Genomic DNA, 18,103 nt, shown 5'->3' on the forward strand with positions numbered 1-18,103 from the left:
TAGTGGTCTCACAGAAGAGCTGGATCAAGACTGGTCCTTTGACTAGTGCTGAGTGAATTGAAGCTAAATGAATTGACTTTGATCCGAAATTCAGGAAAAACTTGATTTGCTGTGAAACTGAATTTCCTCACGTTTTGTGGTAACAAATAAACTTTTCCTAAAATGGCGGTAAAAAAAAATTGATCTTGATTGAAGATACCATGCAAAATCTTGCACGGGGTGATATGTGATGTCATCACACCAGCGCACTGGCCGGGTGCTGGCATCACTACCCATTTCCATAAAGACGCCAGTGTAACTGGCGAAACATGTCAGGGGGCAGAGTTTAAGGGTGTTTTGAGCACAGAAGTGCTACATTCTTACTGTTTAACTACAAATAGTGAGCAGAATTTAATATCAGTTAGAGACTGAGCAATAGTGGAGCTGGAAGCAGCGTGCAGCAATCCAGAACCATTTCCAAAACCACTTGGAACCGAACCCGAGTTTGGGAAATTGATTTTTACAGTATAAATCAATTTCTGAAGTTATTATGCAGTTTTGTGAGACTTCGTGAAGGGATAGCTTAGGCTCGGATGAGCCAATACATTCTAATACTGTACGGAGCGCTCGCTCTATGCAGCATTTGAAATGAAGTTTTATGTGAATCGACTTCGGATGTTTCATCCGAAGTCAATTCACTCATCCTTAATCCAGACCACAAAGGTAGCTGAAGTATATGTCAAACTGAGAAATTAAAATAAATGACCTGCACACTTTCAATATTTGCTAATGAAGAGACACAGATTATAGATCTCACTATACCTAATATCACAATAACCTAAGATCCAGCGTCTCATGAGTCATCATTTGGGTATACAAAAGAATTATTTGAAAATTAAAGGGGCAGTAACATTCTAAAATATTAAAGTTTTAATGGTACAACTAAAAAACACATGAAGCCCCTTACAGACAGAAACAGACAGACACGCGTGGGACCCCACGAACACGTGAGCCGCCAAGGAGGCGGATTGCGGCAGGTGAGGCCCCTCGGGCTGACCCCTATTAACGTAGAGTGAGCCCCAGGGGTCAAGGGGAATCACACTAGGTGGTAAGAATAAACCAAATGTCCTGAGTTCCGGGAAAGGGACACCAGGACAATGCCTAATAATGGTAGTAAGACAGTGGGTGGATCTTACCGGAACCAAGTTGATAGGTGCGTTTATTCGGCAAGTTCAGGAGATCACCGGAAATGATGGTCCTTTCTCGGCGCCTAAAGTGGTGTCCTTTGGGATAAGGTTGTGTTGGACAGGGTCATGTATTTGTGGAGTACTGCAGGGAACAGATCTATCCCTGTTGCACCCTACTTGGCCTAGTATGACCCTGATAGCCTAACACGGGATCCGTGCCCCGCAAGGGGTGGTCCCGTCCGGAACCTCGCCCTGGTCTAAGGTCCCTGTAAGACCCTGCCGGGGTAATGAGGAGGACACCTAGTAGAGTGAAAAATAAGAGACATGGGTACCAAGAGTAGGGTATGTTCACCTGTCCCTACGCGTTTCTTCGGTGGAACATACTGTAAGGTAATTATAATAAACCCCTCGAATCATCAGGGGACGGGGGCTTAGTACAAGTGGTAGTTGTCCTTGGTAGCACGATGGCAAGGTTATTGCTGGGCGTGATAGAAAGGGCAAACTGAGTTAAACCACTCGTGGTACATGGTGTATTAACACTAGGGTTAGCCTCAACTGCATCTAGTATGAGGATAATGATAGGCAGTTGCGGTGAAAGAAGCGCAGACTTGCTCTAACCACTAGTTGATGTGCGGTGAGGTAACTATATACCCAGAATGCGTGTGCCACACGCATTCTGGGTATATAGTTACCTCACCGCACATCAACTAGTGGTTAGAGCAAGTCTGCGCTTCTTTCACCGCAACTGCCTATCATTATCCTCATACTAGATGCAGTTGAGGCTAACCCTAGTGTTAATACACCATGTACCACGAGTGGTTTAACTCAGTTTGCCCTTTCTATCACGCCCAGCAATAACCTTGCCATCGTGCTACCAAGGACAACTACCACTTGTACTAAGCCCCCGTCCCCTGATGATTCGAGGGGTTTATTATAATTACCTTACAGTATGTTCCACCGAAGAAACGCGTAGGGACAGGTGAACATACCCTACTCTTGGTACCCATGTCTCTTATTTTTCACTCTACTAGGTGTCCTCCTCATTACCCCGGCAGGGTCTTACAGGGACCTTAGACCAGGGCGAGGTTCCGGACGGGACCACCCCTTGCGGGGCACGGATCCCGTGTTAGGCTATCAGGGTCATACTAGGCCAAGTAGGGTGCAACAGGGATAGATCTGTTCCCTGCAGTACTCCACAAATACATGACCCTGTCCAACACAACCTTATCCCAAAGGACACCACTTTAGGCGCCGAGAAAGGACCATCATTTCCGGTGATCTCCTGAACTTGCCGAATAAACGCACCTATCAACTTGGTTCCGGTAAGATCCACCCACTGTCTTACTACCATTATTAGGCATTGTCCTGGTGTCCCTTTCCCGGAACTCAGGACATTTGGTTTATTCTTACCACCTAGTGTGATTCCCCTTGACCCCTGGGGCTCACTCTACGTTAATAGGGGTCAGCCCGAGGGGCCTCACCTGCCGCAATCCGCCTCCTTGGCGGCTCACGTGTTCGTGGGGTCCCACGCGTGTCTGTCTGTTTCTGTCTGTAAGGGGCTTCATGTGTTTTTTAGTTGTACCATTAAAACTTTAATATTTTAGAATGTTACTGCCCCTTTAATTTTCAAATAATACGTTTTTCAGCAGTATCCAGGTGAGAGGTGCGGAAGCACCATTCTCCCTTGAAGGGACAACCCTTCCCTCTTTTTTGCATTTTGGTATACAAAAGAAGGATTCTCTTTACATTGTAGGATATTTTTCAAAAACAGCCCATACTAACCTACAGTAGTGGAAGGTGATGCGTCAGATTTTTCTGCTTCTTTATAATTTGAAATACATAGAGTAAAGCAAAATTATTAATATGGCATTGACTGTGCTTTCATGATCCATAGTAGCCATTAAAAACCAGTCCCCATGAGATGCTAGATTTTATAGCTCTCAGAATTTTTTTCATTCTATTGGATGTGGATAAAATACATTTGAGGTAGTTTGTTGTATTATTGTCTATAACATCCTTCAGCGGATAAATATAATAGTTCATTATACATGAAATCCTGCAAGTATTGTATATAAAAAAAAACTATCCACTATGTTTGATGAGAAAATATGTTTTTCCCTTTACTGTTACGGAGAGCATCTGTTGCTGTGTCTATTGGTACGGCTCTTTTCAAATTGCCTTTTTATTTGGGATCTTAAATGTGCAAGCACTATATTAAACCTTATCTTTTGAATGCCTCCATTCTGTGACTTTAGTTACATTTAAAAAAAAAACGCTGTGCAATTCTTTAGTTAAACCAGTCCGGAGCTAAACTACCACTCACATGCTGGTGACTGTATATAAATAATTAGGAATGGAATGATCTTAAAGAATAGCGATAGACTTCTTTTCCAGCAGAATTAATATAACCGTATGTATATAACTCAGCTGGCCTACAACTCGAGCTGTGAACATCTAATTATCACTGATGAATGTGTTGTATTGTGCCATTATATGTTATTATTACGTTGGTGAGGCTTCTTATATCTAACTGAATTTTCTTTATGGTTAGTATTCATGTCACATTGAAAAATCATTCCTGACATCACATAGGAATATGTGCTGAGCATAGCCACAGGAACCCATTGACCCAAAATATACCAAAGGGTATCCTTTTGGCATATGTTCAGGGGATATGCACTGAAATACTGTACTCAAAACTACATTTTCTAGTAGAGGCATTCCACAAAGATGCGTACAGTCCATACTACAAAAATATACTGATAGGGAACTTACCATATTTTTCACTCCATAAGAGACACTTTTTCCCCAAAAATGTGGGTGAAAAATGGCAATGCATCATAGTTAATAAATACTAGTGGGTCCTTTCATTATGCAAACGCTCATTAGTGCAGTGTGCAACTGGGAGCGGTAAGTACAGTGCTCCTGCTGGCTGCACTCACTGCTCCCTGGTCATCTCCGGGCACCACGCTGCACTGTCCTGACTGCTTACAGTGCAAGGACATAGAGGGACATTTACTAAGACTGGAGATTTAGATGTCAGTCTTAATCCCTGGCCACTACAGAATAATACATCTAAATTGTATACATAACTTAGGCGCCTGATTCGGCAGCCGTTCAACAAGATTATATCTACACCAGCTCCCTTGAAGTCTAATAATCAGTGGCGGTCTAATATAAGGTCTGATAGGGGTTTGAGGTCTAATAATCAATGGGGGTCTGATCTGAGGCATGATGGGGGCCTGGTCTGAGGCCTAATGAGGGTCTGAGCTGAGGTCTGATGAAGGATCATACAGGCATGGGACTTTACTTATATAGAAGCCCAGGAGATCCAGCAAAAAATGTTGCCGCGTCTGCAACAACTTGCTCTATAAAAATATCACATACTCTACCCCATCAGTTGAACACCGTAAAAAAAAAAGCAATTTTTGTCACCTTACATCACAAAAAGTGTAATACCAAGCAATCAAAAAAATCTTATGTACCCAAAAATGATACCAATAAAAACATCAACTCTTTCCTCAAAAAATTAACCCCTACACAAGACAATCACCCAAAAAATAAAAAAAATATAGCTTTGAGAAAATGGAGACACAAAACATGATTTTTTTTCTTTCAATGGAAAAAACTAACAGGGGCAGTAGACTAAATAAAATAACGATTTGTTGATATACAGGAGATAAAATAAGACCCCTACTGACATACAACGAGTAAGACGTGTCCTCTCAGACGGTAAGGGTGAGAGGGCCAGCACATTGACAATACAAACACAAGATACAAGAAAATACTGCTGGGTAAATGGACAAGTAATATGCAGAAATACGGCAAGTGTGGCGGAGGGGAAGTATGGTATATACTACCCAGTAGCCCTAATGCCCCTGTGTATCCAAAGGACAGGGTCCAAAAATACCCCGCAAGGGGTGGCCCAGACAGGAACACTGATCCTGGCAAAGAAGCCCTAGTAAGGCCCTAGCCGATTTTATATGGCCCAGGAAACAAATATTCTCCCTTTGGAGCAGAATACTGATAGATCAAAAAATGCAAAAAATAGAGACAGAAACCCACAAGGAAAATATGGGGAAATACTCAAGTGTCCCGACGCGTTTCATCCATTGAAGCCACCAGGATTCTTTAGGGGACACGGGGCTACACGGTGGTTGACCCTGGTGACTAGATAGTCCAGTAGGCAGGGTATGGCCTATATGTCTTTTGGAGTCAGTGTGTGACTAGGCCTACAAAAGACGATAGAATATATACATATTAGATAGCTATCACGTAGTCAAAAGGCATGAGCCTCCCCATAAATTACCCAGTATAGGGCCATGGAGAGGTTTACTCACTCAGTGATGGCTGCGGTCAGGAAGCGGCTGTTGGCACACTATAAGAGAGACCCATGGTGGTGGTGTCTGTAGTGAAGGTGACCGGCAGCTATTGGGGCAAGAATGCCGCTTTATAAAGGCTAAAGTACCTGGTGGAACGCATCCTCCCAGGTTTGCTTGTTTTCGGTCAGGCGCCTCCTGGTGACGTAATCCACAGGCGTCTGATACTGCGGTCACGTGATCGGCCCCGACGTCACTTAACCGCGCCACGTAGGACGAAAATGCGTCATGGCCGCGGTTCTAGGATCGAGGCCCTGCCCCAGCCGCAATAGAGCAGAGTCGTCCCAGGCAACAGAGGTCACATTAGATACATATCTGTCAATAGACCCTCCGGACCCGGGACGCCCATAACATCCTGTAATGGCCTCTCCTGTGGCCTGCAGGGTATTAGACATTATAATAAAGATGAAAGGCTCATTATTTCAATAAACAATGAGAAACTCACATTCATCCTGGTAATGGGGTGGAGGGAGGGAACATACAGAGGGAGAGGCATACTCATCACAGGTCCGTCGGGATCACTAACCCCACTGTGTCCCTCCCCCCCCCTACTTTTTTTCTTTCCACGGGGACATGACAGTATGTGCCTAGTGTCCCGCGTCATAGACCAAAATAAGAGGGGTTTATAGTGGGAGAATTGGCCACAAGGCCTAAACTAGAAAATTGATGATCAAAGGAAACAGCTGAAATTCAGCTGTTCGTTGAGCCCATTGGGGGCGACCGTGTTGAGTGTAAATGTCCACCAGCATTCTCTTTGTAGGATAGATCTATTCCAGTCACCCCCACGTATTGGTTTAGGCACATGTTCAATTGCCATAAAACTGATGGACGCCGGACGTCCCTCATGGGCCGTCTGTACATGGCGTGCAACGGGAGTGTCCCTGTTGTTACGGATGTTCCCGTAGTGCTCGCCCATACGTTTGCGTAGCTCTCTAAAAGTCTTGCCCACGTAGCGCAGCCCACATACACACATTATCAAGTAAATTACACCTGTAGTGTGGCAGTTTAAAAAACCTTTTACATGGTAAATGGTGTTGTTAGGCCCTCCGGCAAACGTCTTACCCTGTGACAGGCAGCCACAGAAGCCACATCGTCCGCATCTGTGGCAGCCTGTCACCGGTCTATCCAGCCACGTCCAGGGTTTAGTTGCAGGAACAAAGTGGCTGTGTACCAGTCTATCCCTTAGATTACTGCCCCTTCTGAATGTTAGGGAAACTGAGGGCTCCAAGACCTCAGCCAGGTCTGGGTCCATCAGCAGAGTATCCCAATGGTGTGCTAGGATCCTCCTCACTTGCGACGCAGCCGCATTGAAAGTGCCCACTACACGGACAGTACCCTGAGACCCACGTGCCCTGTTGTTTATGGGATGAAGGAGTTCCGTACGTGTACGTTCCTTCGTTCTCCCATAGGCCGTCTGAGGCATCTATCTGGGTATCCCCTCTCCTGAAATCTAGACCTAAGGTCACGCGCTTGATGCTTGAAGTCCGTTTCTTCAGCGCAATTACGTTTGAGTCTCAGGTACTGTTCGGTAGGGATCCCTCTCTTGAGAGGAACAGGGTGACAACTGTCCCACCTTAGGAGGGAATTTGTGGAGGTCGGTTTGCGGTAAATGGATGTATTGAGACCGCCCCTGTCATCTCTGAGGATGACCACATCCAGAAAGGGAAGACGATCCCTGACAATGACGTGAACCTTAGATTAAAGTTATTAACATTTAGTTCTGCAATAAGTCTGTCGAAATCGCTCTCTGGTCCGCTCCACAACAATTCTTTCAAGAATGCTTTTATTGTGTAAAAGTGAAATAAATGTAAAAAAGTAGACATATTAGGTAAAGCCACATCTGTAATGAGCGGCTCTATAAAAGTATCACATGATCTACCTCCTAAGGTAAATGCAGTAAAAAAATAAAAACTGTGCCAAAACAACCAATTTTTTTGTCACCTTGCCACATTAAGTGCAATATTGAATAATCAAAAAATCATATGTACCCAAAAAAAGTGGGATGTTTCTGTAAACTGCAGAATCAGGGTTTGGCTTTATGTGTTACAGGAAAAAATGGATTAAAATGGAAAATCTGCAACAACAAAAAAGTGACATTTTGAAATTTCATTTCCATTTTCCTTTAATTCTTGTCGAACACCTAGAGGGTTAAGAAAGTTTGTAAAATCAGTTTTTCATAACTTGAGGGGTGTAGTCATATATGGGTGGTTTCTATTATAGAAGCCTCACAAAGTGACTTCATAGCTGAACTGGTCCTTTAAAAAACAAAACAAAGACATTTACAAAATGATCCTAACATAAAGTAGACATGTGGAATGTAAAGGAATAGCTATTTCGTGAGGTATTACTCTCTGCTTTAAAAGCAGATAAATAAAAATTTTGAATATTGCAAATTTTTTAATTTTTTTTTACATTTTGGATTTTTTGATATATAAAGGTGAAATATATCTACTCAAATTTACCAATGTCATGAAGTACAATGTGTCACGAGAAAATATTCTCAGAATGGCTTGGATGAGTAAAAGTATTCCAAAATCCTAAATTATTACCACATAAAGTGAAACATGTCCGATTCGCCCAAAAATGGCCTGGTTCTTAAGGTGAAAAATGTCTGTGTCCTCAAGGGGTTCAAACACATTTTATCTTTTATTGACAAATACATCAAGTTCATGCTAAGACTTAATATTTCCTTCTTTTTCAAGACTTGAGCATTTTTCCTGGCATGCTGGATACCAGCTTTGGTGCCAAAACTTTAAAACTGTATTCACCCATTCTTGTCTAATTAGTGCTTGGAGTTTATCACAATTTCTGTGTTTCTCTTTGTCAACAGGCTTTCTGAGGATTGACCACAGGTTCTCAAAATCTGGGGAGTTTCGTGGCCATGGACCCAAAATTTAATTATTTTTTTCACAAAGCCACTTGGTTCTCACTTTCGCTGTGTGTCATGATGCTGCATCATGCTAGAAAAAGCATTGTTCATCAACAGATTGCTTCTGGATCGTTGGGAGAAGTTGCTCTTGGAGGATGTTTTGATATTTTTCATTTGTTTCAATTTTCTTGGGCCAAAATGTAAGTCAGCCCACACCCCTGAATGAGGGACAACTGCAGAGAGCTACACACATGCACAGCCACCCCTCCATCCATTTTCACCTGTATGCGGTAGTCAGGTTGGAATGACACAGGCCTCATGGTAGCAGTTACTGTTTCATCTCTGGACAATAATTTCTCCAGATGTCCCAAACAGTCTGAAGGGGGCTTCATCTGAGAAAATAACTTTACCAATCCTCTGCAGTCAAATCCTTGTACTTTCTGCAGAATGTTAATCAGTCCTTGATATTTATTTTTTATTTTTTAGAGAGAAGTGGCCTCTTTGCTGCCATATTTTTCACCAGGCCATCCTCCAAAAGCCTTTGCCTCACAGTGTAGATGCACTCTCACTTACCTGCTGCCATTCCTGAGCAAGCTCTGCACTGGTGGTGACCCAAACCCATAGCTGAATACTCTTTAGAAGATGGTCCTTGCACTTGCTAGAAGCCCTTTTGATACAAAGCAATAATGATTTGTAGGCAACCATGGTTAACAGAAGAAGACAATGATTTCAAGTATCAACCCCCATTTAAAGCAATCAATCTGCTCTTATAATTCAATCAGCATAACAGAGTGATATCAGCTGCCTTGTCTTAACACTTTCACCAGAGCTATTGGGAATATCATTTAAATTATGTTAGCAGGTCATTTTGTGGCAGGGCTGGACGCAGTGGAGATAGTTTTTTTTTAAATTAAGTTAATATTACTTCAAGTCATCTAATCACATTTCATAACAATTTACAGTTAATGCAATTTGTCACCATAAAAATTGAATCAGCAAACTTTGTGAAAAACAACAATTTTGTGAGTCTCAAACCCTTTAGCCATTCACACATTTGTTCAGAGAACCTCACAGAATGTATCATTGTTGTTTGTTTTCCATCCTAGACTCAATCATTCAAGTAAATAAGAAAACAAGAAATGCACCTACACAATAGAGAGCTTCATACGGTTTTACATACATCTATGTTTTACAGACAGAAATCAGAATGGCCGTCTGAATCAGGCCTTAATAGATTATCAGTGTATCTCCATGCAGGAGTATTTGTATCTTATGGTGAAGCAGCTTTGGCAACTTTACAATTTACTGTTGTCTGGTATAATTATTTAGATTTTTTTCTGATTGATCTTGAATAATTGTGAGTTTCAATGACCTCCACTCAGAAGGCAAAAACCATCCACCTAGGCCTTTCCATGTCAGTCTAAATCAGTGTTTTCCCATTGGCATGGCTAGCCTGTCAAGCTGATTTAAGCCATATTTAGCAAATGTGTCTTTTTAAACAGTCACAAAACTATTGTAATCTTACTCTAGTAAAGGGGTGGCATAGAAAGTGGAGTAACATCTTAAGACAGAAGTGTTAGACTTAAAGATGTACCAAATTTATTAAATATTGTGCGCCATTGGATACATTTGTGGGAAATTCTGGCATAGGAGACTACTGCTAAGCAAACTTAAAAAATTTGCCACTTAATAAATCACCCCCTTTCTGTTAATTACTTTACACATTTTAGTATTATCTGCAATAATTGATATAAACTCTATCATTCTGATTTAATTTTGAAAGTCTTCACCGTCGTTATATCAGTATTCAGAAACCGTTTTGCCAGCTGCAATATACTTAAACCTGGAATTTTTCCAATATTCGTTCATTTCATTTGTTTTATTTTGCATAATATTACAGTAGTTTGCATTGACGAGTGTTTTTTTCTAAGGAGCAAATATGATTACATTATTTGGTTCTGTCATAATATGAAAACAGCTAAAAATATCTATAAGAATGGTAACAGTAATATGATTTCTCATAAGAAAACATGTTTTGTACAGCTTGAAATGCTTTTATGAGCTTGATTATTTTTTCTTCTTTTATGCATGGATTATCATGAGTGCCCTTTACCTCATTACAACTTTCTGTGTGTCTACAAGCAGATGTCACATTAGGGCTTTCTCTAGATTAGAGTTATGACCTTCATTAGAGATGAGCGAATTTTTTTTTTTAAATTGATTTGACCGGTTCACCGAATTTTTTGAAAAAATTTGGTTTGGTCCCAATATAGTTGTGGCAAATCGCATTAAAAAACATCTATTTCCTGGCTGCAGAGAGCCTTCATAGTGGCGTAGAACACTGTGCCTTGCAGTAACATGCATAGGGACTCTGCTGTGGTAGTGAAATAATACTGTCAGTATGACATGCAGATGACAGGCGTCGCTCTTAGAATCACTGCACAATTCACTTATTTGGGTAGTCACAGGGCCAAAACTGACCAAATAACTCAAGTATGAACTCAGCCATACAGGTCGATGTTAGCACCAAGAAGAAGCGCACTTCTTTTACACCGTCGTCAGCTGATTCCACATAGAGGTCTACAGAACCTGTTCTATTAAACGCTTATACAAGTAAAGTGGAGAGGGTCCCAGCAGTAAGTTTGTGTTGACATCACTGATTAATTTGCCCTTCCTCTGATCCGTAAGAACAATAACCCCGAAAAAACGGATCCTGTATGTTGAGCATCCGCCTTCACTATGTCAGCATTTGGTCAGTAATCCATCAGTATTGCTAATGCAAAAAACAAAAACAAAACAGGAGTGGATTCAAAACAGAGATCACATGTGAATGGAATATTTGCATGTCTTTTGTGTTTTGTACCCACTCCTGCTTTTGGCTACCAAATCACAAGTCAATTCTTATGGGCCCATACAGGCCTTACAGCTGCTACACAGACAGGATCCGTTGTGCATTTCAATTGTCCTTCCTTCTAACAGATCAGAAGAAGGTTCAAATAAATGATGACGTCAGTCAGGCCAAAAGGCAAAATAGTGGCCCAGTCATGAATTCGGGAGGGTGGGAACAGCATGAGAAGTCCACAGAGTGGCCCAATGACAGAGTCTGGAGGTGGCGGCAGCATCAGGAGGAAGCCACAAAGTGGCACAATGACAGTGTGGAGGTGGTGGCAGCATCAGGAGGCCATAGAACAGCACAATGACAGAGCGTGGAGGTGACAGCAGCATCAGGAGACCACAGAGTGGCAAGGTGACATAGTGTGGAGGTGGCAGCAGCATCAGGAGACCACAGAGTGATGCAGGGACAGAATGGGGAGGTGGTAGCAGCATCAGAAGACTACAGAGTGGCAAGGTTACATAGTGAGGAGGTGGCTGCAGCATCAGGAGACCACAGAATGACCCAGTGAGAGAGTGGAGAGGTGGGTGGCAATGTGAGTACCAGCAGAAAATGGTTGGTGAAAGAAGGATCATTTGGCATCAGATGTGTGGCATCAGGCGGGTGGCAGTATCAGAATAGTAGCTGAGTCAGGTAGCCAGAAGAAACCGGTCTCTTTTGTCAAAGTGTTGGTGTGGCAACATTGATGATCTAATCTGATGCATTAAGAATTGGTGGATGTAACTCCTGGCTGATCCACACCTGATTCATCTTGACAAATGTCAGTCTCTCCACATTTTGGGTGGACAGGTGAGTTCTTTTTGGGGTAAATATGGCCCCCGCCACACTAAACACCCTCTCTGATGCCATACTACTGGCCGGGCAGGACAACTTTTCCAGGGCAAACTCTGCTAGTTGCGGCCACAAATCCAGTTTGGCTGCACAGTAGTTCAGCGGATTTTCAATGTAAGGTGGCAGGGTACTGTCCAAGTATGCCACTACCTGCTGGTTCAGGTCCTGCTCCAGGTCTATCTGCTGCTGCTGGTGAGTAGTTTTTTCACTAGGTGGGTGAAGAAAGCTGTTCATTAGCGACTCTAGACTCAAGTTGCTGCTGATAAAGCTGGAACTGCTCCTACCTCTCCCCTTACCCCACCCTGCCACAGCAGCCCTGGCAGAGGCACATGAGAGCAGAAAGTCCCTCTGGTCAGACCTGTGAGAGGATGGACGATAGCGCAGATAGGCAGCGGCCAACTCACTACATAGGATGTCTATATAGTAGTTCAGATTATCCTCCTTCTCAGCGGGTGCAAAAAAGGCATCATTTTGGACCGGTAGCCAGGGTCCAATAAGGTGGAGAGCCAGAAGTCATCTGTCACAACCAGACAGCTGAGAAGCTCTGACAGAGGCCTTTCAGAACCTCCCCCTTGAGTTTCTTTGTTGTGGTATTCAGTTACTTATCTCGTTAGTCTCTCTCAGCTGTCATGAGTTGGACTAATTGCTTCCCTTTAAATGCCTCCCCAGAATGCTTTTCTGGGCGGCTTATATTTCTTCCTGGAGTATGTGTGCATGCCCATCTGGTTCTCCTCTCCTCTACAAAGTTAAGTGTTAAATTGTTATCTGTTATTTTCTGTTTGTTGGATCCCAGGTGACCCTGACTCCCTCCGTGTCTGGTGTAGGGAGCCGGTGGTCGTGTCCCCTCACTATTGTAGGGTGCTCAGGGCTTATATAGTCAAGGTACGTGGATATGCATACCTCCACCATTCGGATCTATGCATAGGCTGAGCAGCCAGGGAAAGTGCCAGGTCTTCTACAGGGGTCTCCCTTTTGTTCCTTAGCTTTTGGATCCAGCGAGTCATTTATGCATGTTGTTTTGCATTGTTTCCTGTACACATTCCGTGACATCATCCCTCTGCCAAATGCTTACAATTTGCCTGTCACTACGCAAGCAAGTGAGCATGCATCGGGCCATTTGTGCAAGTGACTTGGAGGGACTCCCTGCCTTTATCTCGACTGCATACTTCCACGGTGTGTCTGGGTCCTCTTCCTCATCGCCCTGTAGCTCCTCTAGCTGCTCCTGCTCCTCCTCTCCTGTCACCTGTGTGTAAAAAACACACATTTTGCTACTAATTGCTTGTTCTCCAATGTCCTTCTCCAGTTCAGCCCCCACAGGGCTAATGTGGCCATAAGATCTAGGCGCCACGTCTCCAGTTTTCTGACCAGCCAGATTTACCAGCATCTGTTCCAGAACATGAAGCAGTGCAATAACGTTGTTCATCCCGTGGCCTCCTCAAAGAGCCTGAGCAAACAGCAGGTGTCATGCATTAGCTGCCACTGGCTGACATCGAAGTTACACAGAGGAGTACTCCTGTCCGCTTAGATCATCAAGAAATTGTTTATGGCCTTTATCTATAGTCAGTCCAACATATGTAGGGTGGAATTCTGACAGGTGGAAATGTTGCATATCCGCCTATGTTGGGGGATGCTGTTCTGCCGCTGCAGCTCAAGGAGGGTGTGCTTTTTGGTGTATGAGTGGCTGAAGTGCATGCAAAGTTTCCTGGCGAGTTTTAGGATGTCTTGCAGATGGGTGGAAGACTTCAGGAACTGCTTGACAACCAGATTGAACACATGTGCCCTGCAGGGCGCATGTCTCAGCTCTCCTTGACGCAGCACCGACACCATATTCTTCCCGTTGTCGGTCACCATGGTTCAGATTTTGAGTTGTTGCAGAGAAAGCCAAGATTCGATTTCTTGATGAAGGGCACGGAGCAGTTCCTCTCCTGTGTGATTCAGTTCGCCCAGGCAAACGAGGTGCAGAACAGCGTGACACCACCGTGCCCTACACATGTGGTATGCTAGAGGGGCACTGTGACTTGTCCCTGCAGTGGAGGCTGAAGACATGGTGGAGGATGAGGAGGCAGAGGCGGACATTGTCTCAGGACCAACGGTGTGACAACGTGGAGGCGGAAGCAGTGTGACCTGGCCAAGTTGCAGGTGTGCCTGTGCAGGAACCACATTCACCCAGTGGGCCGTAAAGAACATGAATTGTCCCTGACCATAGTCAAAGCTCCACAGGTCGGCGCTGCCGAGCACTTTGGCAGGCTCAAGGACTTGCCCACCTTCTGATCTACATGTGTGTGCAGGGCTGGTACTGCCTTTTTGGCAAAGAAATAACGGCTTGGGACACTCCATCTTGGTTTGGCCAAGCCATCAATTGTCTGAAAGGTGCAGAGTCCACCACTTGGAAAGGGAGGGACTGCAGCACCAGCAACTTGCATAGGAGCACATTCAGCTTCTGCGCCGTTGGATGAGTACACGCATACTGTTGTCTCTTGGCAATTACTTCAGTGATCAATTTCTGATGTAATGACTGACAAGGAGTAGTAGTAGGAGGAGCAGGAGCATCAGGACCAGCAGTTGATGGGAAGGACATACAGCTTCCTTCGGCTCAGGTGGTGGAGCCTTGTCTGCCTGAAACCGGGTGTATGCAACTGGTTGATGCAGAGGTTGCTGCGGCAGGCTGGGCCACCACATCGGAGCCACGGTTCTCCCAGGTCACGCTGCATATGTTGACGCAGGGTCGTGGTGCCCACAAATTCTACATATGGCCATGTTCACCTCCTCCGGCGGCTTAACAAAAAACTGCCACACTGCTGAGTAGATGATTTTACCCCTAACACTACGCACTGACTGACTGCTACTGCCGCTGCTTCCGTGAACTCATGCACCACTACTTTCCGGGCAGGTAGGCTCCTGCGAAGTGGGTGGTCTAACCCAGGCACGTTTAGCTACCAACCTCCCACTGCTGCCTCAATGCTGACTCCTGCTAGCTACTTCCTGGCTCCACCGCTGCCTCACGGGCAAGCTACCACCCTCTTCTCCCGATGAAGATGAATCCCCTAATTCACCCGGCTCCCAAGTGCGATTATCATCATCGAGTACTGTCTGCACGTCACTGATGTCCTCCTCAATGGTCTCTGGATCAGGAGCCTCACAGCTCGCAACACCAGCTCCCACACCACTCTCCTCATCACTTCTTAGCCGCCTAGCAGAGGAAGCGGTGGATGTTTCCTCCACATCTTGGATGGTCAGTAGCTGCTGATTGTCCTCTAGTAGCTTGTCCTCGATGTAAAGTGGGGCTGAGCCCACAACATATAATACTTCTCTGGCCGAGGAAACTGAAAAGCACAGATGCAGGTTGAGGACAGGTGAGGACACAGGGCCTGCTCCTGGGCCATGCCAACTGAGGGTTGTGTCTGACGAACCCACCTAATGGGCATGTCTAAAGTCACTTGGGACAAAACGGATCACCATTCAAGAACCGCTGGGTTGCTGGTCAAGACACGACCGCTAGATGACACCAGGAGCTCAGGCCTCTCTCTGTGACTCCTGCTGCCACGCCCCCTTACTCTGCTGCGACCTGTGCCTGCGCCAGAAACATTTAGGCCTTTGCCACTCCTCTGTGCAGGGCCTGGCACTTCTCTGTCTGACATACTGTTAGATCAAATAAATAAAAAGTTTATTAAAACACCCCAAAAAAGCTCCTTTTTTCCCCACTAATACACACTTAAAAGGTCTGTAATTTTCTCACCTCACCACACAACGCAAATACTTTTTTGTGCCACTAATACCCGCTAAAAAGGGCTTTATAACATAAAACTGTACCGCTGAACGGCAAATATATTTTTCTTTTGCCACTAATAAAAGACAAAGAGGGCTCTAGAACGGTGATGCCCAATCTACGGCCCGCGGGCCAAATGCAGGCCGCAAAGCCGTGTCATGCGGCCCGCGCAGTGACCAGACTTTATCAGCGCACAAGCGCAGGGCGCTCTGAGAATGGCACAGGCCTCAAAGCGATGCTGCCTGTGCCTGCAATCTCCCCGCCCAGCGCCGCCTCCTAGCTAATTTAGTCACTGCACTTGCCTCTGTGAAATTGAAGAGAAGCACCGTAATCTCGCACAAGCGCACTGGCAGAGGCATCGAAGTGCGCATGCACCATCTTCCGGGCCTCTGCCAGTGCGCCTGTGCGAGATTACGGCGCTTCTCTTCAATTTCACAGAGGCAAGTGCAGTGAATAAATTAGCTAGGAAGCGGCTCTGCGTGGGGGATATCTGTGGACGGCACTGAGGGGGGGATATCTGTGGATGGCACTGAAGGGGGATATCTGTGGATGGCACTGAAGGGGGGATATCTGTGGACGGCACTGAAGGGGGGATATCTGTGGACGACACTGAAGGGGGGATATCTGTGGACGACACTGAGGGGCGGATATCTGTGGACGACACTGAAGGGCGGAAATCTGTGGACGGCACTGAAGGGGGGATATCTGTGGACGGCACTGAAGGGGGGATATCTGTGGACGGCACTGAAGGGGGGATATCTGTGGACGGCACTGAAGGGGGGATATCTGTGGACGACACTGAAGGGGGATCTAGGGAGGGCTGTGGGAATGTTGGGGTGTGAGGTCCTGAAGGGGTGTTTGGGTGGGAGCTCTGGAAGGGGTCAGAGGTCTGATAGGTATGTGGGGGTGAGAGATCCGGGAGGGGGGGCCCATACATTTTTTTGCTATGGGGCCCAGTCATTTCTAGCTATGCCCCTGATTGTTAAGATTGGGCGGGCACTGGAGAGATAGAGTGCCCTGCTGTAGGAGAAGCCGGCGGGAGATGAAAGGAGGAGGGGCCAGCTCCTGGTGGTGTCGGGCACACGGCGCAAGCATGGCGGTGGAGGATCTAACTAAAGCCTAAAGACCAGACATCAAGATAGACCTGCAGAAGAAGGTGACAGTGCAGTATGTGATGTATACATGTGTGTAATGTATGTAGTGCAGTGTGTGATCATCACATACTGCACTACATACATTACAAACATGTATACATCACATGCCCCCTCACAGTAATAATGCCAAGATATGTGCCCTCTTCACAGACAAAATGCTCACACATACCCCTTCACAGTAGTTATGCCCAGATATGTGCCCCCTCACAGTAGTTATGCCAAGATATGTGCCCTCTTCATAGTAGTTATACCCTGATATGTGCCCCTTACAGTAGTTATGCCCAGATATGTGCCCCCTCACAGTAGTTATGCCCAGATATGTGCCCTCTTCACAGTAGTTATGCTTACTCGTGCCCCCTCACAGTAGTTATGCCCGGATATGTGCCCTCCTCACATCTCACAGTAGTTAAACCCTGATATGTGCCCTCCTCACAGTAGTTATACCCTGATATGTGCCCTCCTCACAGTAGTTATGCCCAGATATGTGCCCTCTTCACAGTAGTAATGCTCACACGTGCCCCCTCACAGCGTTTGCATTTCTTTCTGGCAAAGCTACCTGGTTCCGGCCTGCGAAATTTATACCAAGTCTAGTGCGGCCCTCAGACGAAAAATGGTTGGGCACCACTGCTCTAGAACATATAATTGCACCGCTGAACGGCAAATAGGCCCTTATTTTTTTCCACTTATACACTCCACAAAAGAGCTTTAGAACATATAACTGCACTGCTGAACGGCAAATATATTTTTTTCTTTAGCTACTTATACATGCCGCATAAGGCTTTAAAACATAAAACTGCACTGCTGACCGGCAAGTATAATTTTATTTTGCCACTACTACACACCACCAATTTTTTTAGAACATATAACTGCACCTCTGAACGGCAAATATATATTTCTTTTTTCCACTTATACACTCCACAAAAGGGCTTTAGAACATATAACTGCACTGCTGAACGGCAAATATATATTTCTTTTTTCCACTTATACACTGCACAAAAGGATTTAGTACACATCAGTGCACTGCTGAATGGTGCCCCATAAGACG

Source organism: Bufo gargarizans, unplaced genomic scaffold (genome assembly GCF_014858855.1).
Source record: "Bufo gargarizans isolate SCDJY-AF-19 unplaced genomic scaffold, ASM1485885v1 original_scaffold_842_pilon, whole genome shotgun sequence".
In the NCBI taxonomy this organism is placed as follows: domain Eukaryota; kingdom Metazoa; phylum Chordata; class Amphibia; order Anura; family Bufonidae; genus Bufo; species Bufo gargarizans.